The 23493-nt window shown below is 33.9% G+C and overlaps 1 protein-coding gene across 1 annotated transcript in view; it reads right to left on the bottom strand.

Moving 5' to 3' along the window:
- The window catches only part of LOC129744595 (uncharacterized), a 49272-nt gene extending 39640 nt beyond the window's left edge, over nucleotides 1-9632 (bottom strand). Inside the window, exon 1 of the mRNA XM_055737212.1 lies at nucleotides 9473-9632. The gene's annotated coding sequence lies outside the window, so the exon portion shown is untranslated. The remainder of the gene's footprint in view (nucleotides 1-9472) is intronic.
- Between the last annotated feature and the right edge of the window lie 13861 nt (nucleotides 9633-23493).

Raw genomic sequence — 23493 nt, 5'->3', positions numbered from 1 at the left:
CCCGTTTTTTGATGTGACGGGGCCTCCCAGGAAATACACCCGTCACACGAATATGGGTCCCATGGCGACGAACGTGTTAAGTATCAAAACACTAATCTTGTCGAATAAATTTCCAGATAGTAGGTACTTAGAAAAGACCTATTGAACTTGAGCTTGAGATTGCTGAACCAAATGAAAGGTGCTTCGAATAAGCATCACAATCTCTCTGTACACTTTTGAGAATTTCCTAATTTCAAATGAACCAATAACGACGCTGGCCAAGTCCGTGTAGTCCAGTGGTTTTCAAACTTTTTTCACTCACCGCCCCCTTTTCAAAATTTTCAAGCTTGACGCCCCCCTGGGCCAATTTTCAGAAAATCTATTAAAAAATGAAAATCTGGATCGTCGAAAAATCGTTAGCTTTTGGCTTGATGCTGTTGTAAGGCTAAATTCAAAACTCATTCAAATTTAGATGAAGCCCTCAGAGCCAAAAGGGTAGGGGGTATTATAAGTTTAAAAATGGTCAAATTTGGATTTTTTGAATTTATACACTTTTAAGTTTGAAAGAAAAATGCAATTTTTTGAAAAATATATGAAAATGACCAAACATAACTAATTAAAAGCGTGTTTTCTCAAAATTAGCTTTTATGCACTTATATTAAGATTGCCTAAACTTTCCCAGCACGTACCCAAGCCGGACAAACGCGGGATATTTTATCTAAAAATCTGGCAAAATCCGGGCATTTGATTTCGAAATTGTCGACCAATAACCCGGATAATATTCAGGAAAATTTTGACAAAACCCAGGAATTTCTTAACGAAAAATCAAGAAAAAAAACTTGAAAAAGCAAATTTCCGTCATAATTTATCAGCAGTTTTTAATCGTATTTTAGGCATTTAAAAAACTTTCCGTGATTATTTCCAAAAAATTTGCTCAAAAAAAAATGTTTTTGTACGCATAAATAAAAATTTTAACAACACAATTGGTTTTTATTTTGTCGAATTTTTCATTAAATATCCGGGCAAATCTGAATGAAACCGAGCAATCTGGCAACCTGAAGTTATACCCTTTTGGCTCTAAGTGCCTCATATTGCTACAAACCTCCAGTAAACAATTAATTCTATGTAAAGTTTCCTAGACACTTACTTAAATTAATTAATTATTTTGATATCCAATCATATATCTTAAATTTTGTAAAACAAAATTTTCTATTCGTAAGAATAGTATTACTTCTTGATATTTGAATTTGATTCCTGTTCCAAGTTATACAGCATTCACGGGCCTTAAAGTTAAAATTAGATTCTAATAGCTGAATCGAGGCTATGTTAGTGATAACCGAAAAGATTAAAAGCTTATCCATGGCAGATGCACAATCGATTTTTTGAATCGATTGAAATAGAGATGAACAAATACCTTAAAATAAAAATTCTCTTATCTAAAATTATTCTTACATATTTTCTCTCAAAAAAATCTATCACTAAATCACAGATGACGCCTTTTTATACAGATTTTTTTAAGGTATTTTCTATTTAGCAGATTTTTTGAGACCAAGCCTAAATTTTAAAGAAAATGAAGCATTGCCATCTTAAATTATTGTTGTTTAAGTATAACCCAAAACAATCTTACAAAACAAGATCCACATGTAGAGCGAATACAAATTTAGTGACAATATAAAATAACTTTTAGTTCCTACACTTACATCTAAAAATAATCATTGCGATACTGGAACCAAAATTTGATTGCAGCTCTGTGAAATCAAAGATGTTTTAGTCTTAAACCTGATGTCTAGTTTTGTAACGTAATTTCATTTTTTGCATCGAACTTCTTCGTTGTTATTACAAATCTACGTTGTTTCGTGATTTGTGAAAATTTTAATTACGACCTCACCGCCACCCTGTGCCCTTCCAACGCCCCCCAAATTTCAACATTGAGCTCACCGCCCCCTTGATTGCTCTCAACGCCCCCAAGGGGGCGGTAGGGACCACTTTGAAAACCACTGGTGTAGTCGATAGGAGAAAGGGAAGTGCAGCACATGTGGATGATATTCTCAAACGAGACCGGATGTACGACATCCCTCCACAAATCTCCACGCGCATTGTTCGAGAAAAAGATGAAATTCATTAATAATTGCGATGTGATAACACGGTAGCAAAATTGATTAAATCTGCTTGGTAGATTGAGAAGCCCATTCATTTGAAAATACATAATTACTTTCCTCTTAGTTTCCGTGTTTGTTTTTGTATAAACTTATAGCATGACATTTTTTCGATTAGCTCATATTTAAGTTTACGAAACTTCTAAAGGAAATCTATTGTAGCGAGTTCACTGATTGCATTTGAAAAAAAAAATGTATTAAACGAAAATTAGAATTATAAGCATTTATCAAACTGTTATTTATAAAGTTTTCCTTAGATTTGTTTGATCATATATTGCGGAAATTGCACCCATTTAGACTCCTGCGCAAATAATTTCCACGCAGAAATATTTTTGCACTGACGCACACATAGACATTCGGTGTCAGTTTTTCAAATCAGTCGTTGCTCGCTTCGGATTTTCGAATCACATTTCCAAAAGGCATAATCGTTGTTGTTTTGAACGAAAATTAAATTATTATGAAATGCGAACCGAGGAGTTTAATAACGAAAATTAATCGACCTACATATGAAGAGAAACGAACAGAAATCAGAATACATTCTGTACATTCCGGTACCAGAATGTAAGTGGAAAAAACAAATCAAGCATTATTCGTGCGTTTTTCGAATTACTAAAAATAAGCTAAAAATTAAGAAAAGACATACCAGTCGCTATTTTGCTTATTCAATTTCATCTAAAGATGTAAAGCATATCGATATGTGTCGTTGACTTTGTATATGTCAGTGAACAGATTTTACTGCGCGCAAATTATTTGCATGGGGGTCTAAATAGGTGCAATCAGCGCACTCCGCTGAAGATGGCAGCGGTGCGTATGAATGTTCATTTTTTTGGGAGAAATAATTTGTAATAACTGAACTCTGATGCTGGTCCTTTTTACTTATACTCTCTTTTCAACTTCTAGCACATGATTGTTTACATGAACAATGTGTAGTCAAGGTTATTAGATCACAAGGTTCTCTGACTTTGTCAGTAAGTAGGCGAGGAGAGCGCTGTGAAATTCAGTGAGTTTGTTTGTAAACATTGGTAAATTTGCTTGAGCTGAGGGCTTTGTTGGTAAACAAACTCCACGAACTCCGCAGTAGCAAAATGGCTGAATCGGGAATTTCACATATCGTTACACCTCCTATATATACACACCTTGGTTGTGGTATTAGCACTGATAAGCTGATATAATTCCCCCTGTGTAGGGAAAAATATTCATCGCCCAGAGCTCCTGGCGCCAACTAGCTTATCAATTCCATTCTTATTGAAGAAGAGTGAATGATCTTTTGAAAATTTTATGCCAAGGGGAAATTTGAAGAAATTTCAGATGACCTAAAAAGTATATTCTCTAATAAAATTTTATTCATTTGCTTAAATTAATTCTTAAAAACTGTTAAACTTTAATTCATTTATATAATAAAATTATTTTTTAAATTTTAATATCATAATTAATGGAATTGTATTTTTTAAATATGAAGAATTGATTTTCATATGTAGACATGTTTCAAATTTTGTTCCTCAAATTTCAAAGCTCAATGAATCTAGTACATTCCAAAAATCGGGAACTTTTTTCACTGGGAGGAAAACAAAACAAAAATTGAACACCATAGCAACTTATACTTTTGCACCCAGAAAAATTGAAGTAGGCTAAAAATGCTTGGTAAATTATGAAACTTCTATATATTTTTCTACGAGCCGTTAGAACACGTGGAGTAATTTTTGAATGCTATCGCCCCATCACATCCAGTGCATTTATCACTTATTAAGCAGTTTAGACACGAACCTTTGGTTGATGGAAATGTAGTGCAGAGTTATATCAGTTTATCAGTGGTATTAGTGAGTGCGAGATTTTTATCTGTCAAATCACATTCTTGCAGAAGTCTGAAAATTCAAGCAATTGACAATATCTTTACCTGAACAAATTAAGCAATTAAATAGGGCAACGGTATTTTCTACCAACTTGTATGGCTCTCTTATAAAGCAATTAATCATGATTTTTTTTAAATATAGTTAAGCCCGGGCACTCATTATAGTACACTTTTTTTTTCATAATTAGTTACTTTTTAGAGAGCTATACAAGATGGTCAAAAATAAATCCGTTACCCTAGTAGCAAGAGAATTGAAATTAAGAATTTAATATTATACGAAAATGGAATTGCTTAACGAATCCATATTGACGCGTGATCTCATATGTCTTAATTTTTGCGTATGATTAACTGTATTGATGATATTTTTGAATTTATGATCGAAAGAATCGTTACAAACACATTTTTAGGGAAATTTTGTTTTCATCGACGGTTTAAGAATCGATGGTAACATTTAAAAATTCTATTTTCTCTGGACCTAAAATTTCAATTTAAAACAAAGATTTCGGGTGGTTATTTATCAAAATCGGTTAAAAATTGTAGAAGTTATGTTAACTTTTTGAAAAAAGTTTCACGAACGACAGTATATAGCAGATTTATTACGATCTACTGTACAGTGTGGTTCGTTAAATTATTAAAAATTCTAACATTTCTGTTGTAGTAAAAAAATCACAACTTCTACAATTTTTAAAGGATTTTGATAAATAACCACTTGAAATTTGGGTTAAGTTGGGGGTTAAAACCCCATGATGGTCCAGACAGGCATGCAAGGTGTTCTACACTACACTCAAATTTGTTAATTCCTAATCAAATTTTGATGATTGAGTTAGGTTATTCAAAATTTACAATCTTTACTCAGATGCCAAAACCTCGAAAACTAATACCAGGTTCAGAATTCTGCTAGAGATTTCCACGATAGAAATTCATTCCTAGACTCTAATTTTTAATAGATTAAACTCATTTCAGGGTTCTGGTTCCCTATTGTAAATTGCATTTTCTGTTTTTATAGTCCGCATCACCATTAGAAAATGGAATTAAAATGGTGTTTTGAAATTATTATTAAAATTTGTTTTTGAATTTTCATTTTATTCATAGTTTTCGAAACTTAAATGCAATAAAATGATTATTTTCCAAATAAAAAAAACACAATATTTAGGCTATGATCATTTAAAATCCGGGCTAGTAATAAACGTGTGTATTTTAAAAACTATTAGTATGATCGAAAAACGTGAGCATTCTAGAGAGTCTCCTCATACTTATTATCTATTTGAGCCAAAAAAATTCTTGGATGATATTCAAATGTGGATCTGGAATCTAAATTCAAAAATCGTTTTTTTACATTTCAGAAATCGTATTGAAACTCACAAAAAGATCAAAAATTCAAATTTCATGATAAGTAAGTTGATTATTTTAACTCATATATGAGCTTAATCTGAATTTTGAATACTGATTCTGTATCTGAATTCTGAACCTGAATTCATATTTAATATTCGAAATTCAGATTTAGCTCATAAATAATCATCAAGATTTTGTTAAGGAATTCAAATTGCAAGATTTCAATTTCGAAATTTCAATTTGTAACCAAAGTCAGTCAGTTTTTATTTTAGAAAAAAATCAATAGAATTTTCACAAAAAAAAAATTGTTGATAAAGAAACATGTATTACAAATTAGGTAATATTATTATTGCATATTTAAAAAGAGCCAAATTTCAAACTAAAACTTGAATTTGGATCGAGATCGCAAGTATCAGGTTTGAATCACAAAACTTCAATCAATTAATTTCACTTTTGAGAATTTTATTAATGGTTAAAATCTTTGAATTTGTGCAAGAGTTTGGTAGATTTAGATTATATAATTTGAGCAGTGAATAAGTTTTTTTTAACAAATCGAAGGCTTTCTTATGAAATTATTCTTAGTTCAAATATAATAAACTAAATTGACTAGTTTTTATGAAAGTAAGTTCTCTAATTTGTTACTAACGGATTCCTTATACAAATCTAGTTTACCATTTTACAGATTTTCCGATGTATTTTCGAAATTTTTTATGTAGTACATAAAACTTTTGAGATAAAAGATCGTATAAATAGTTAAGTAAAAAGTAATAAGACATATTTCTCTGGTTTTTTAATTTGTGCATTGTTTGATCAAATATATCTTAGAAAAAATCGTCATAAAAACCAACCCACCTCCCCCCCCCCCCCCTCCCATGAGGCCGTTCTTCCTACGGCCCTAATATAGACATTTGAAATATTTCATGACTTGTTGCTTAGTTGTAAATTTTTTTCTTCCATCTCTACTTTTCATTCTAATTGCTGTAAATTCAAAATTTTACCAGTTAAAAACGATGCTAAATTCCACTTATCTGAATATCCGGAACAAGTAACTGGAGCTCGATCCGACAACTCATCTGACTGAAGAATAGCATTCTGTAGATGGTCATTTGTTCCGGGTGCGTAACGCCGTTCCTTCATATTTTTTAAAAACAGATACAAAAATCACAAAAAACCGCAGCGACAAAAAACAACGTCCAGTCTCCAATACCTAGAAAAGACCTATTGTCCTTAAAGTCTATGTGTAACATCTCATAAGATTTGGCATTTTTTTAGTCAAATTTTACCTTTCAAAGCTGTCCGACAGCTAATTGTATCTCTGCCACTTTCATTGTCTTGATGATTGTTGAATTTCATCAAAAGCACTAAATCATAGCTCAGAGTAACAAACACATCTTCAGAAATCGGGTAGGCTTAATTATCCAAAAAGACGGGTAAAATGTGCTTGCAGTATGTACTAATAGACTGTATCGATTCGGAGTCATATTTTAATTTCTCAAACCTTGGGGCTCCATTTTGGTTCGAAACTCATCCATATTTTTTGCAGAATTTTTAGGTAACGTTTACATGAGTAAATTTGAACTTTTAGGGTTGTATGGGAAAATTTAATATTTTGTACTGAAAAGTTTACATAATTTTTGTATCTTCTGTGGAACCGAGCCTGGTTATGGTTTTTGTGCAAATTTATAAATTCTTTGAACGAAATTTTCCGTTGAGTAACTTTGTCGAAGACCAAAATTCGTTGGTGCATTGGGTAAGATATATGTAGGACTGGCAAACTGAGATGAGATGTAGCAGTGAGTTCGATTCTCACTATAATTTTTGGTTTTGGGATAAACTATCGAATAATCCCATGAAATGTTTTTCTTGTTTCGCTTGACAACTACATGCATCATGTTGCTTATGAGCTCGAGTCTTTATGCCAGTAGTCTTTTCCAATCATATCATCGTTGGCACAGTACAGTTTTCAGCGCATTTTCAATACAGAGATTTGCTAAGTAGGCATTGGATTTTTTGCAACCACCGGGACAAGAGTAACAGCAACCGGAAGGGAAAAAGTGGCAGCATATTAAACTATCAAAGTTTGCCAAGAAATAATTGGTTCAGCTATCTGTACCTGTGACTTGAAAAGTGACTTTTTCGTTGAAATCGAGACCGTCAGAAAAGAAAATTTACGTGAAAGAGTGTCTTCAAGAGCTTTTGCTGCGTTTCCTGATGAAACAAGACTTGGCTCCGTTTTGGTTGGATTTGGCATCCTGCCATTATGGAAAAAAAGGCCATGGAGTGGTATGTCGCTAACAACATTCAGGTTGTGCTCAAGGATAAGAACCCTCCCAACACACTAAAACTTCTACTAATCGAAAAATATTTGGCATTAGTTAAGCAGAACTTTTAAAAGACCTCAACAAACTGTTAGCAGCGATGGCAAACGTCAAACGAATGGCTCGCCAATTTGTATTATGTCAACCGGAATATTAACTGAGTATTTTTTCTGTCTTTTATACATATTGAACTTCAAAAAGAAAGATACTTAGATTTTTTTTATAAAAAAATTATTGATTTACATGCAATTTAGTTTGATAACTTTTTGACCCGAATACTGCTCAGAAACCACTGGACCAAGTCCTACAAATATAGTATGAGTCGAATTATGCTTCATCATTGAATTTCTATTATTAGCGTTAGGCTTTAAAGTGTAGCACACACGTGCAAGCGAAAAAAACGAAATATCTTCTCGTATTGGGTTCGTAATGTGTTGACAAATGCAATAAAATTGATTTCTAAACCCATTTTAAATTGAATCTTCTCGAGTTGAAAAGCAAATTACGTCAAACAGGAACCGATTCAAGAATCTACAGATTCAAATTCAGACTCATCCGACAAGAATAGCGAATAGAATTGGACAAGACAATCCCGGCACAAGATGACTGGCTGACTGACTAGTATAATAGGTTCGAATCGATCATCACTCATGATGTGCCGCATATGCAACGATGATTATAAAGTTCAAGACAATTTGTCAGAATGAGATGAACATTAATCAATGAGCAAGAGCTTGGGCTAGAGCTGTGTTGTGAGGTGGCATTGCCTGTTGCGCGAGACGTCTACAAGGTAAGTTGATGTCCTTGAAAGATTAAATTTTATCACTTTCATCATCGTTTGACTTTTTCAGGTTTGTTGTGGTTTTTTTTTTCATCACACACTTCAAGATTCAAGTTTATGCGCTAATGTTGTTGCTAATGAGCCTCGCTTAGCCGTTTGTCGACCGAGTCTTTCGTTTCAAAAGTTCACTTTCATTAGAGTTTCATTAGCTCTATCATCGGCCGGTTTGAGGTGTTTCAGGTTTGCTGTCTCACTTCGAGAATTCAGAAGACCGACTTTGTAAATGTTCTTAGAAAACGATTGAGGATGTTCTCTGATTCATCAGCCACAGTGCCTTCAACTTCTCGAAGCGTGGGTTGAGCAAAAACAACTAAAGTATTTTCTGCATCGGAATCCGCCCAATAAAATTAAAACCAGTTTTGAGCTAGTTTTTTTTTCAGAAGGCCTGGCTCACGAAAAAAAAAGTTTCCAGTATAATCATCAGTATTTTACCCTGCTTCACTTAAGTTTATTGGCCAGAAACGAAAAAAAAACTACTTGAATGAGCTGCCCATCCGCTTTGCATATAGTTTGAGCGAAAAGTTTTTGGATCAACGCGGTTTTTTTTCGCTCCTCTTTAAGGGTAATTTAAGCCAAGTTGGACTCCTTTCCCGAACGAATGTGTATCGATTGGGTGATTTGTCGAGGTTGGGTAATCCATTCACGGTGTTTTAGGTTACGAAACCGTCATTGCCTTAGGCCACTTCAGACATTTCTTCGCGTTATTGTCCTGCCGTTCGATTCCGTAATCCACAATCGTAAAATATTAATACATCCACTCAGGTTTTTTTGGGCATTCATAATTAAAATCGATCGACTGTCACTTCGAACCTTCAGAGTCCATTTGGAAACACTCGCTAGTCCTTTCGTATGTAACATGCTTGTTCATCAGTCCCAGGAAATGCATAACTGTCTTTAATCACATAAATCACTAAAAAATGTTCACTGCATTCACAATAACCCCAAAGCACAAATCCATCAGCATCACGCGGCAACAATCCAGGACGAAGATCCTTACCTTGAGTTCACTCTCGTATCAGCTATCCCAGATGGATGAAAATATTAACAAGGCACTGCACTAAGAAAAAGTAGATAATCCACTACCTTCTGTAGAGCTCTCCGAAGCTCCGGTTCCTTATCTAGATAGGCGCACACTCGAACGAAAACAAAAGTGAACTCATCGGGGCGTTGCGGTTTTATAGCACTTGGGACGCCGCGCCGAAACGTTCGCACACCGACGCCACAGCACCAACACTTGCACGCAACTAAACTACGCCAGAGACGCGCGCGCCAGTGAGACAGTAAGAACGCGACGTCGCCGTCGTTGTCGGCTTCTCCCGCGAGAAGATGGAGCGCGTGGAGTTTTGGCTCTCGCATCCGCAATCAACGTTTTCAGCTCTAGTCGACGCCGATCGGTACGATGCTTTCCGCGAGGACGCCAGCTGATGGCGCATTTTGGATCTACGGAAAATTGAAGCGGTGCATTTTGTGGATTTTTCTAGATATTAGTAGTGATTCTGGCGGTTTTCCGGGAAGCTCAACTTCATCCAGCTTTGATTTGGATAGGGTTCGTCGTTTGTGTGATGTTGAAGTCTTCACAGAGGACTTTTGGTTTAAAGACTATTTGGCTCACCGAATAGTTGCACTTAGTTTTCAGGCGAATAGATAGAATATTGGAAACTTACCTAACAGTGATAGCAACGGCTTCCCGGGTGTTCAATTTTATCCAGCTTTTTTTACTAACAGGGTGGGACGGTCAAATATCCGTGCCGGATATAACCGAAGATATTCGGCCGATATTAGCAAACTTTGAAGGATGTTTTGAAATTGGATAAGCCTTAAATTAAGGTTGCTAGATTGCCAGTTTTATCCGGGTTTGCCCGGATATTTAAGGTAAAAATTTAACAAAAGTTCGGTCCGGTCCAGTTTCCTGGATTGCATTGAAAAAAGCCAAGATTTTGCCCGGTTTTATTCACCTTATTTGCCAAATCGAATAGAAAAAAAAATCAAATTGTGTTGTATTTTTTTTCATCTATGTGTCCAAAACAATATTTTCTGAACAATGTTTATAAGTATTATCATGAAAGGTTTTATATAAGCCTAATTACAATTAAATACAGTACACAGCAAAAAATTTCTAAAAGTATACGCAATCTAAAACGTGTAGAATCTATTTTTCCTAGTGTAATTAAAAAAGATGTAATTTAAAACTATTTTTACAGTTGGACCGAATCAAGGCCATTTCAGAAGAATGTGCCATTATTGGAGCTAACTTTCAAGAGGTTTGCTGCATAGCTGTGATGAATTTTACAAATACAAACATGTTCACAGCTATGATACAACACGTGAAAACTATTTTACAAGCTCGAAAAAGCAAAATAACTGGTTTTAATAGTAATTTGACCCATGTCGAAAATAGGTCCTACTTTATTCCTTAGGGACTTATTTTGGACCACTCACCATAACCTGGGCATTTAACTTGATGTTAAATGTTCATGAACGTAATAAGACGTTGTACGACGATATGAAAGAATTATGCACACTATTTTAATCACTCATTATGAATAAAATTTGAAATTTAAGCATGATTTTATTCAATCAGCTCGCCAAAGACCAAACTCGCCATTAGACGAGATTCACTTTAATCGGCACAAAACCAAGCCAATCATAGTTTTAACTTACTTTTTGTGCACTATGCTTTGAATCACGTGAATCTAACAATCTACATCAATGGCAACTGTTTGATAAGCAGTTGTAAAAAGCTACAGCTTAAAGAAGCCTCAAAACATGAAAACTTGCACTTCAACCAATTTTTTATTAAGTCACTGTTTTTTATGCTTCATGAAAAATTATTTAAAGTTTGGTCTAAAAGTTTCAGCTATTTAGGATTGCCAGTAAAATGAGTGCATTCAGGAATGATTTTCGAGAAAAAAAACTTGAGTAGGTAGAAGAAACGAAAAATAAAACTCGTCTAAAGGAGGGGTTTGGAAAAAAACGACAACAAATCGGCAACGCAGTTTAATTTTTGTTAAAATAAAATATCTCAGTTAATATTAGAATAGTTTTATCAAATAATATCTTTAATTATAGCTATATATGTTTCACAACTTGGGAAAAGGTGGTTGAAATGTGCAATATTTAGAAGCGATAAAGTACTAAAAATCTAGATTTTCAGCCCCTGTAGTTGTGCAATTAAAAAAAAACTGTTGGAATTACTCCAACGATAAATTTTATCCTAGAACAAAGTTAGTATCAAACTTAAAACTGATTTTTTTGTGAAAAAAATCTGGCTTTTAGATGGCTAAAAAGATAGCATAAATTTCGCACATTTTTATCTTTTTGAATCTATCTACAGAACTGAAGCCAAACCAAATCCACTAAGGTTTTGGAAGTCAAAATGCATCAATTGATGTCGCGATGTTCATGATGTCAGACTTTCTCAACTTATCATTGGGTCGCCTGAAGGAGATTTGCGTTCTGAAAATTGAACCTCAAGATAAGCCAGTATTGAACACTGCAGAACAAATTTCGTCAAGATTTCAGTGTGCTGTCAGAATTTTCATAACATTTAGTGTGTTCTATATAACAGGAATTTTACTGTTTTCATTCTTATCGAACAAACAAAACTTGACTAGTCTATAACAATAAGTAAAGACAAAATTATCTGAATAATTCGCATAATTGCGCATCAATCGCTGTCGAAATATAGCAAAATTTAGAAAAAAAAACTGATTTAGTTTAAGGGTGGTCCAAAAAGGTCCAAAGGGTGGTCCAAAATAAAAACCTGGTGGTCCAAAATATTGATCACAGTAGTGATTGAAGAAACGTGTTTTTAGGCTTAAATCTTGTTACATTGCAACAAACGACGATATGTTTCGATAGAAAAAGCCTTGATCTTCGTTATGAACGGATAAAGCAGTCGAAAATTGTAACATATGCTTTCTTATTCCAGAAAATTGCAAAGCCACTTCCCAAAGCGGTCCAAAATAGGTCCGTTACCCTACACGCTGTGATAGAATTTTAGATAAAAAACGATGGTTCCGCTTTCGTGCATCATTTCCGATCTTATATTACACGAATCATTTTTGCTGTATACAATTTAAAATCTGCTGATAAGTTTTGATGATGCAAAACATTATTTAAGTTTTTTTTCTTCTTGATATTTATTGAGTAATTTCTGGGTTTTGACCCAATTTGCTCGGATACTTCCCAGATTTTTGGTCAACAATTTTGAAATCAATTGCCGGATTTTACCAGGTTTTTAGATAAAATAGTCCGGATTTGTCTGGCTCGAATACTCTAGGACCTTGTAATGAAGATGTGTTCTCTTAATCCATCCATATTGAAGAGTAGATTTAATGGCAATAAGAAAAAAAAAGTTTGCAGATGATTATTCTACATATAATTGCACCTTCTTCATCATATTTTTGTGTTTGGCATGTTTTGTTGTTGTAATGGTTCCTTTAAAACATTTTGTTTATCATTGAGATAAATCCAGAGATTTCATAACCAATTTTTAAGCCAACAAATACAAAAAATAAAAAATAAAATGAATTCATGCAACATTTATTTGAAATCTTTAAATCTAATTCTTCCTTGATTGATTACCCGTTAGAGTTCTTGGAGTGTCAATTTGACAACCCTGACTAAAACCGCTTTATCTCTCTTGTTACTCAACCGATTTGTACAAAATTTACAATTTCGGAAACCTCGTAATGTAATTCAGACAGGCCCGTGCGAAGGACTCATTCATGGTTTTTTTTCTAAATTCAAATTTAGCTAGAAACACTTACTTTACCAAAATACACAATAAATAAGTAAATTGAATTTCCAGCACCATTTACTTACTTATGACCATCACACTAACTCGAAAAATATTAAATTTTACTGATTCGATTCAAAAACTGGTTTAAAATTAATTCTTTTTTCCGATTAAATTATTCGAACTGATGATCCTTACTTTGAACAAGAAATTCTAATTTAATATTTTCGAAACACCAGTAAACGAATGCGAATTATAATTTCTAATAAATCCAGAATTAAAAGCATTGCACATAAGAATCAGTGCATAGAAAATAAATACATTACAGAATTCTTAAATTGATTTCTGGTCAGGTCAGATATTACCCACGATTAAAAATGGTTGAGCAAATTGATAACAATAATTAATTTTATTATCAATATTATTTATTTAAATTTCTTTACTTCATTTTCAATTGAAGATTGATTGAAAAATTTCTCTGTAATATCTTAAAGTGGAAATAATTTTAGTCACGATTTGAAATATGAATTTTAGATAAGGAAAACAATATCCATTTGAACTTAAAAGAATTAATTCAAAATATGATGATCGAATATAATTGGATAAAAAAGAAAATGACCCATTCCAAGCACCCCTCAACTGGAGAACCGATTTTTATTTTTCATTACCCAAATATAAATTACATAGCGTTAGAAAGGTTATTTCTTGAGTGTCATTTTCCATAAAAAGATATTCAGCTACCTTTTTTTGGAATTGAGTATGTTAACGTTGAAATTTAAAAATTTTAGTATGAAATTAAATTGATTTTTGCAAATATTCTTCATTCATAATATAACTTTATCAAAAATCTAGCTATGTCAAAACAAATTACTGCAAAATGATGGTAGAAAAGCCATCTTTTAAGCATGATATAAGATAAATAACAGTTACTGCAAGTTTACGCTCTAGAGTCGTTGATAAAGGTATCTATTTTTAAGCGTTGTGACGTCACGAAAATTCTACTGTTTTTAAATTTATGATTTACTGAAATTTCATATATTGTCAAAAATTGGAGGTCTCTTCAAATTTTTTGAGTGGAATTTAATGCAATTTTTAGATTGAAAATCGGTTTAGCAGGTTGTGAGTTGCACCCGGGTAAAGAATGCGTTGTGACGTCACGAAAATTTATTTACTTTTTTTCGAAAACGTTCAAGACTTTTTACCTTAACACTATGATAGTATTTCTTCAATACAAGTTCAACACAACATTGTGCTTCAATAAACGAATTCTATTATCAAGTTTTCGAAGAATCTATTTTTTTTTGCATTAACTTAGTTGTTTTTAAACATTTCTAATAAAACATATAAAACAGCACTTAAAAACGCGTGATTCAAGAATAAACAAACTATCAAACAAATGAAATCCTCATCGATTTTGTAAAAGAATATTTGTGAATCATAAAGCAGATAGTTATCTGTGATTTGAATAAAAATCTTGTTAAAGATCTAGTACTTCATATATCTATGTTAGAATGAAAAACACTGCTAGAAGCTTCTTTTTCTTTCTGGCATTATGTTCAAACAAAATAAGTTCCATGAAATAAATGTAATGAGATTCAAAAAATCTGGTAAACTGGTAAACTTAATAGATTAACTTTTTTATTAAAAAAAATCATAAGATTTTCATAGAAAATAAATTATTAAAATTAATTCAATTATTTTAATAGAAAACTGCTTTTATTGAAATTTCCACCTCAAAGAATGTCACTAGAAAATCCAAATCGAACCCCGTGTTCACATAAATCTCACAAAAGAGACTTTAAACTGAATTACAAAATTTAATAAATTCAAATATGTACTACCACAAGGTCTCATGCAAAATTTGGGTCAGATTATTCTAAGGAAAGAGGTTGCGCAACACACCTAAAGTTTGTATGGAACTATGTAGATTTGGTTCGGCATGATAAAAAAAACCGTTTTTCATCAATAATTTAGGTCTTTATCAACCAATTTTTCTTTTAATTTGAGTATTTTAAAGCTTTGATTATGACAATATTTTATCTGAGGAACGCGTTTCGATTAGTTTCGATTAGTTTCGATTAGAGTTATCATAAAACAGCTAGAACGTTCAAAATTAGCGACGATTAACGAAAATTCATGTATTTTTGTATTTGACCCATCAGAAGCTAATTTTTGAAACTCAAAAACCTTTTTAACTAAACCATTGTCGAAATGGGATCTTAAGATAAACTATTTGTCATAATGAAAGCTTGCAACTTATAAGATTTTCATTAGATGGCTGATTTAGGCACTCTAGTGTCGATTAACTATCTTTGGCAAGATCGAAGGCTTTGAAATTATCATTTATTTTTCCTTTCCTTTGCAATTAAAGATTAAAAAGAATCAGAAACACATTTCAACGCTTTTACGAATAAATATTTCCTAGTTTTAGTTTTTTCCTAAATAATATTCACATGATCGCATTAAAAAACTTCGAATAAAATTGATGTGAGCAGTGTTGCAAACCTTATCTGCTTATATGAGCCTTTGAGATTAAATTCCATTTAATTTTTGGAAATAAATGGATCAATATCATCATCAAATCACATTATTTATTAAGTTTTTAAGCATTTTAAGTAAATCAAGTATTCATTTTAAGATTATACTTTGATTTATTTCATGTAGCTAACCATCAAATTTCGTGACGTCACAACGCTTTGCAAAACCCTGCTTTAAAAAAATGGTGCGTTGTGACGTCACGAAACTGAATCGCTCTAAAATAAATTGACATCAAAATTTTAAAAAATCGAAAACAGTGATTTGTTGGTTGTAATGAACCGATACTTTCCTGAAATTTTCATAAAATTTGATCAAATAGAAGAGCAGAAAATTGCGACGTTGTAAAAAAAATTTAAAAGTGGGAAAAGAGGCGCGTTGTGACGTCACGATTCCTTTTGGTTATATTTTGTTAACTATCTACTCTATACAAATACTTTTGGTTTCAAATTGTAGAGAATTAAATTCTGACCCTATGATGTACAATTTTTAACAATGTGCGATATGACCTGTAAAACTTACATACAATATACCAAAAAATTGTTTTGCAAACGTTGTGACGTCACGCTGGAATGGGTCAAATATTTATTTTTTTTATCAAGAGTGCGAGTAATCAAAGTCAGAGATAAAATCCTTTTTTGTATTCAAATTCTTTCAAGTTTGAAAATAAAAGGCTTAAAAATATTATTTTATTGAAGTTAACGATAATAACTCTCTATATTTGAACATGTTTAATTCATCACCACTGACAAAAAACGGATTTGGAAATAGGTGGTTTCTCGAATTATCAAAAACAAAACTGACAATAATGAAAATATGAAATTCCAAGATAAATATGTTGTTTATATTTGAAGCACAAAGCAAATTCTAGCTATGTTAACATTTCAAATTTGCGACTTCTCATCATTTTCCGATCTTTTTTTAAATTCTTTTTTTAAACGACTAAACCATTAGGCTTTAAGGAGCCAAACTCGTTTCATTTGATTACAATTGTGTGCTTATATCTAATTCACTTTTTGATGAAAAAAGAAGATGGATAGGGAAATATGAAAGTAAAAATAATTATAGACGAAGATCAATAGTTTTAAGGAAAAGGTATATTTCAAACATATAGTCCAAGTCCATCACAGCTAACACCTCCCTCACTGGAACGTTGGGTGGCTTTCCTCGGACATTTTTCGATCTTTTTATAGATAACACTGGGTGACAGCCAAAAAATAGTCTGGGTTTTCTCAGCTGATTTAGACTAATTTTTGTGTCCTGAGTTAGAATATCACATTGATTTTGCTGTATCAGGTCAGCTTTTTGAGATACAGTATTCTAATATCCTGACCTGATTGAACAAAACCATGATGATTTTCGGACTCAGGGCGTCAATATTAGTCTAATTCAGTTGGAAAACCCTGGACTATTTTCAACAAATCTTTTTTTTGTTACTCAGTGTAATAATCATGATGAATCGATAAAATGATTTAATATAGGTTAGCTTAGCTTGTTGCATATCCACCTGAAATCATCAAGCTCAAATTTAAATTTGCTATTGCAATATATCAAATACTTTATTGCTATAGCAAATTTAAATCTAATAAACAATGTTTAGAATTTACTGAATCAAAGAGTTGAACTGATCATAATTGAACTGAACACTTAATTTACTTGGATAATGTAACTTAAATGTAGTGATTAAAAGACTAATAAAGACATATTTAAAAAAAATTATGCTCGAAATGTTTTAATTAGTGTGTCGCCGACCGTGGCCTAGAGGATAGCGTTCAAGGCTTCTAAGCCAGAGGTCATGAGATCGAACCACAATCACGTCATACATAGCACTTTTTCTGTGGGTTGGGGGTGTTAGCATTTGTATGATGCTAGCCATCATATACTTGAAAGATGTGTGCCTTATTGTTAAGTAAACTAGATCTATTCAAAGAAACATTTACTGAGATCCTATAGATATGTGTTCATTTTTTATATTATACTAGCTGATCCCATACGAACTCCGTTTCGCTTTCAACTTGGAATATGTCAAGAACAGTTTGCATGAAAGTCAATTGCCAAGCAGGAATCAGGAATCAATTGACCGTGCCAAAAATACCCGTGTATAAATTTCGACTAAATCGTTGCATAACAACGCAATTATTGCCAAAAAGTTGAACCCCTTTCGGTGGCTTCTTATACCATATTTGATATCTGAAATCGATTGTCCTTCCCTCAAAACTCGCGTGTGCCAATTTTCAAAGCAATCCGTTGCATAATAACGTCGATATTGCTAAAAACAGTGAAAAATTAATCTATATGGACGACCCCTTTCGTCGACCCCTGGCAAAATATTTAACATTTGAATTCGATTGCCTGTCCCTGAAAACTACCCTGTGCAAATTTTCATCCCAATCCGATGAATAATATCAACCATATAGCAAAAATATTGTAGAGTTAATATGGACGACCCCCTTTGGCGGCCCGTACACTGAATTTAATACCTGAAATCCATTGCTCGTCTCTCAAAACTCTCGTGTACCAATTTTCATCAGAATCCGGTGTATAATAACGACAATTTCGCATCAACAGTGAATAGTTTATATGGACGACCCCTTTGGTCGACCCCTGATTTTAGTTTGGATAAGTGAAATCAGTTGTTTGTCCCTAATAACTCCTACGTGCAAATTTTCATCCCAATCCGATGTATAAAAACGACAATACCACTAAAATACTGAAAATTTAATATGGACGACCCCTTTCGCCGGCCCCTTACACTGAATTTGATACCTCAAATCGATTGCACGTCACTCAAAACTATCGTGTACCAATTTTCATCTGAATACGATGTATAATAACGTCAATATCGCAAAAACAGCGAACAGTTAATATGGACGACCCCTTTGGACGATCTCTTACACATAATTTGACATCTGAAATCGATTTCTCGTCTTTCAAAACACTCATGTGCAAATTTTCAACACAAGCCGACAAAAAATAACGTCAATATCGCGAAAACAATATTTGTCTTCTATGGACGACCCCCTTCAGAAGGGGTCATCCAAAAATCTAAAAACATTTTTCATCATTCCTGGTCCTAATGGGCATCCATGCTGTGCAACTTAGATTATCACTAGAGATCACCCACCACGCCATACTCTATCGGCGAACCGGCAGTGGGGGTGCACCTAACAGACTGCCAGTCAAGACTGACTCGATATTTTGGGAGAATGTGTCGATACACCCATACGTCTGTTCTTGCCTCACACATCTTCCTTCCTCTCAGAAGAAAAAAACAGTTTCAATATTTTTTGGTTCAATAATATTGTGTTGAATCATATAAAAATGCTTTAAATAAAATGGCATATATTCTCTTTAATATTATTATTTGCATCTCTAGCCAAACGCAGAAGGCGGTACGATCGAGAAGTAGATCTTCTGGATTCGAATACCCATTTTTTCCCGCCAGTAAAGGCCAGATGGTGCTGGTTATAGTTTTACTGCGAACTGCCTTTCTCTCCTATCTGGAAGAAGAGAACACCAGAGGGTCCTGATTATTGCACCCACACAAATCCGATGTTTTATTGATTTGCATATGATGTGTATAACATCCACACAACGCACGAACAACGGTGGATAGATTTTACCACTCTCTCTTTTCTCATCCTTACCTGACCAACGCCTCTATACGCTCTCTCCGAGAAATGCTTTCGGATGCCTAACAATTAATTGACCAAAATTAGCAGACTCGGGTCCCACGACGGGGTGGATTTATCTGAAGCTCAAATTGACTCTGTGAATTAAGTTCACTATTGAAGCATCGTTATGGTGTGGTGTGCAACCGGCGTTGCCCCATTCAAATCTGTACTTCCAATAAAACGTCTTCTTAAACGTTAAGCAAAATCATCACATCAATTCTGAGCTGAGGATCTCAAAACGGAAGTCAGATAAATTTAAGATTTTCCTTAGTTGTATTCGGTCTTGCCCTCGTGTCAAAGATAGTTTACGAGGAATTATGAAAATTTATGATATAATGGTATCTTTTTAAACGATAATTCAATACAATTAATGGTGAAACTTTCTCAAAATAGTTGTTGACCTTAAAGTGAATCTGTATCTTTCTTTTCCAATCAATTAAGGTTTCGATTTTACTTGGGTCAAAGCATATGTCTTTATAGATAAATATACGCCGTTGGCAACCATGGCTGCAACGTGTGTTTTTTTCCTATTCCGCTCCCATTCTAATCAGACGCACACACACTCACACATCACTGTAAGGCAGTCTCGGTCGCAATGCTGCCCCGTATATGTGATGGGCGCGCTCCCAATCCTGGTATTCGATTTCTCATGTTTTTTCACATTCGGTTTCGAGAAGGCCAGGCTTGCCATAATCTTTTTCCCAAAATCTATCAAGTAATCATTTATACACAAAAAGCACTTTTTTTTTTAAATCGCCGGTTTAAATTTAAATTTAAATGTGCCCTGTACCTTACATGAAAATGTTTTCAGTAGTAATGAGGCATGGTGCTTTGAAACTTATTTGAAATAGTTTATATACAATCGGGATTTTATCAGCTGTTTTCGATAACTTAAACACACTTCGATTTTTTCAGGTCAGCACAAAAACGAATCACTCCTTTAAGCACCAATATCTTTTCCTTGGTCACATAACGATGAGATCGGAGTGAAGAAAACAAACAGTTGATTGTTAATCATTCTTTTTTTATTAAATTTTCTTAAGAACCAAATGTTTCCATCGAATATAATTCTTGTGCTTAAATTCATCAGTCAATCAAGTGGTTTTTTTAAACATTGTTCCTAAAATTACTTGTCTTTTTTACATTGTGTTTCTTTGCAATGCTGCTAATACATACCTTTTATACTAGCTCTTTGTTCTGTGATTTCAATGCAGCTGATTTCATGGCTTGCTTCTTGAACATTGATTGTTGTCGTACCAATTAACAGGTTCTCCTTTTTTCCCATTTTGCTATCACCAATGATCTTTTAACGCTATGCTCATCTATTTAAATGGCTTCTCCAAACACTGAACTATAAGACTATTACTTTAGTTCGTTTATTTCCCATTACAAAAGTTCTCGTAATCTTTTATCTCTGTGGTCCCCTCAACTTGCAATCAACAGGTTTTTCAACCATTTTTTTCTGTTGCAGCTGTCTTTTGACAAGCTGTTCATCTAAACGGTCCTCATTTAGCTGTCCTCGAAAACTTGTCATTTTTTCCATCAACTGTCGTGTACACTTTGTTTTCTTTAATGCAGTCTTTTCGACACGCAATTGTTTAGGTATTCTCACAACACGCAGTTATTTGACTGTCCTAAAAACTTGCCAGATCTTTTTTCTCAGTAACTGTTATCTCAATTGATTAATTTTCGTAGTAAAAATTGCCATCATTTTGCTTCCGCTGTCTTCAAATTAACTTTTCTTTTTTTATTTGCGGTCCTCCCAATGTGCAAATATTTGGGCCCTATATACTCGCCTTTTTTCACGCCCATCTTTTGAACTTTATGTTCTTCTTTACGGTCCTACCGACTCGCAAAGGTAAGGCTTTTTTCACAACTCGCCTTTTTTCACACAGCTATCCTCTTAACTCGCTGTTCTTCTTTGCTGTCCTTTCGATAAGCAAAGGTAGGGCGGTCCTCCCAACTCGCCTTTTTTCCAACAGCTGGTCTCTCAACTTCCTGTTCTTCTTTGCTGTCCTCCCGACTCGCAAAGGTAAGGCTGTTCTCACAACTTGCTCTTTTTTTACCAGCTGTCCTCTCGACTCACTGTTATTTTTTTTTTTGCTGTCCTCCCGACTCGCAAAGGTAAGGCTGTCCTCCCAACTCGCCTTTTGTCAACAGCTGTCCTCTCAACTCGCTGTTCTTCTTCTTTGCTGTCCTCCCGACTCGCAAAGGTTAGGCTCCCAGACAACCAGAAGTCGTATTTTCTTTTACAGAATACATCGTATAGAATGTTATTTATACTCATTTTCGTATATCTGCACCTACAATGTGCGGTCCATGCATATTCTTTATCGTATTTAGATGCATTGCATGATTTTATTACGACAAGAAGAGAGACTCGTATTTATGTACATATGAACTCGACCTTTGTGTATGACAATTCGCAAAAAATCCGTGTATCGACAGATATACGGTGATCAGCCGTGACTGAGAGATTTTGTCGTGCTATGCATAAAATAATTCGAAATAAAAACGTATATAACTGCATTGATTCGTAATAATGTGCATGCAATCGTATACCTTTGCAAATCATTTCGCATGTCTGATTTTCGTTAAACGTATTTCCTGGTAATCGTAAAAGAATACAAAAAAGTTCAATAAAATCGTTTATGATAATGGGACATCGATGATTGGAATCGTATTAAAGGAGGCTTCAAAATGTTGGTCTATTTTTAGATCATCGATGACGTGTTCTACGATTTAAAGGATTTAAGTTATAGAAATATACGATTTGCTTTTGGTTTAATGCCTTTGAAGCAAATCCCTTTGAATTTATATATTCCAGATAGCGTCGAGGAACCATCATGAGCTGCAGATCGTATGGTCAGGGGTTCAAGTCCAGGTACTAACAATAACTTCATAAACGTTGAAAAAAATAAGCAATCAGGAAAATAATAAATTTGTACGATATAACCTGGAATTTGACAGCAAAAACGCATTTCTTTGAAATAATCTTATTTTTATTATTTTTATGGATGAATAAACCAATTAGTTTAAAGTATGAAAAAAAATAATAATCTTAGTTTTATTCAACTGACGGAAAATGAGAGCCCTGCACTCAAGTCGCAAAAGACGACCAAATAAGTCGTCAAACTTTCCATATTGTTACGAAAAATGTCGTATATTACAACCTCAATATTCTATATGATGATGTAAATTGTCATAGTATATTTCAAAAAGAATCAGGCAGTCGTAAATGATGCGCATGACAAGTCGTGCAAATCGTAATTTAATACAATCCAAATCAAGAATATGTTTGCTAATGTACCTATATGGCCTCCAAAATTATACGTATATACTGGTTTTGCTACATTATATACGATATGTTTACACGTATATTTGCATGTATATTTGCGTTGCAAATTCGAAATACCCACCAAATGGTTGTCTGGGCTGTCCTCCCAACTCGCCTTTTCCTAACAGCTGTCCTCTCAACTCGCTGTTCTTCTTTGCTGTCCTCACGACTCGCAAAGGTAAGGCTGTCCTCTCAACTCGCCTTTTTCATTTTTTTTTTGTATTTTTCCAATACGTCGAATATTAACAAAAATGTTGCTTTAGCAACACTGGCCGGTTTCGCTCCAGTTAAGTTTCACACGCAAATCTCTCTCGCTCTCTCTCTCTGGTGGGTGATCTCTGAAGAAGGTAGCTTCGAGTGTTCTTAAAAACAAAACTTTTCACTTTGAAAATATACCATACACTTTTCCACTTTGATGCGCGCTACCAAACACAAATGGTGCAGGTTGTCGTCCTGTCACGGTCGCCAAATGTGCAACTTAGATTATCACTAGAGATCACCCACCACGCCATACTCTATCGGCGAACCGGCAGTGGGGGTGCACCTAACAGACTGCCAGTCAAGACTGACTCGATATTTTGGGAGAATGTGTCGATACACCCATACGTCTGTTCTTGCCTCACACACATGCCAAATTTCAGACCTCTAGCTTTTAAGACGGCTGAGTCTATAGAGGACAAACAAACAAACAAACAAACAAACAAACAAACATACAGAAATTGCTTTTTATA

The sequence above is a fragment of the Uranotaenia lowii genome, chromosome 2, assembly GCF_029784155.1.
Source record: "Uranotaenia lowii strain MFRU-FL chromosome 2, ASM2978415v1, whole genome shotgun sequence".
Taxonomy (NCBI): domain Eukaryota; kingdom Metazoa; phylum Arthropoda; class Insecta; order Diptera; family Culicidae; genus Uranotaenia; species Uranotaenia lowii.
Note: the sequence above shows the minus strand (reverse complement) of the source record. Positions and strands in the feature narration are given on the sequence as shown.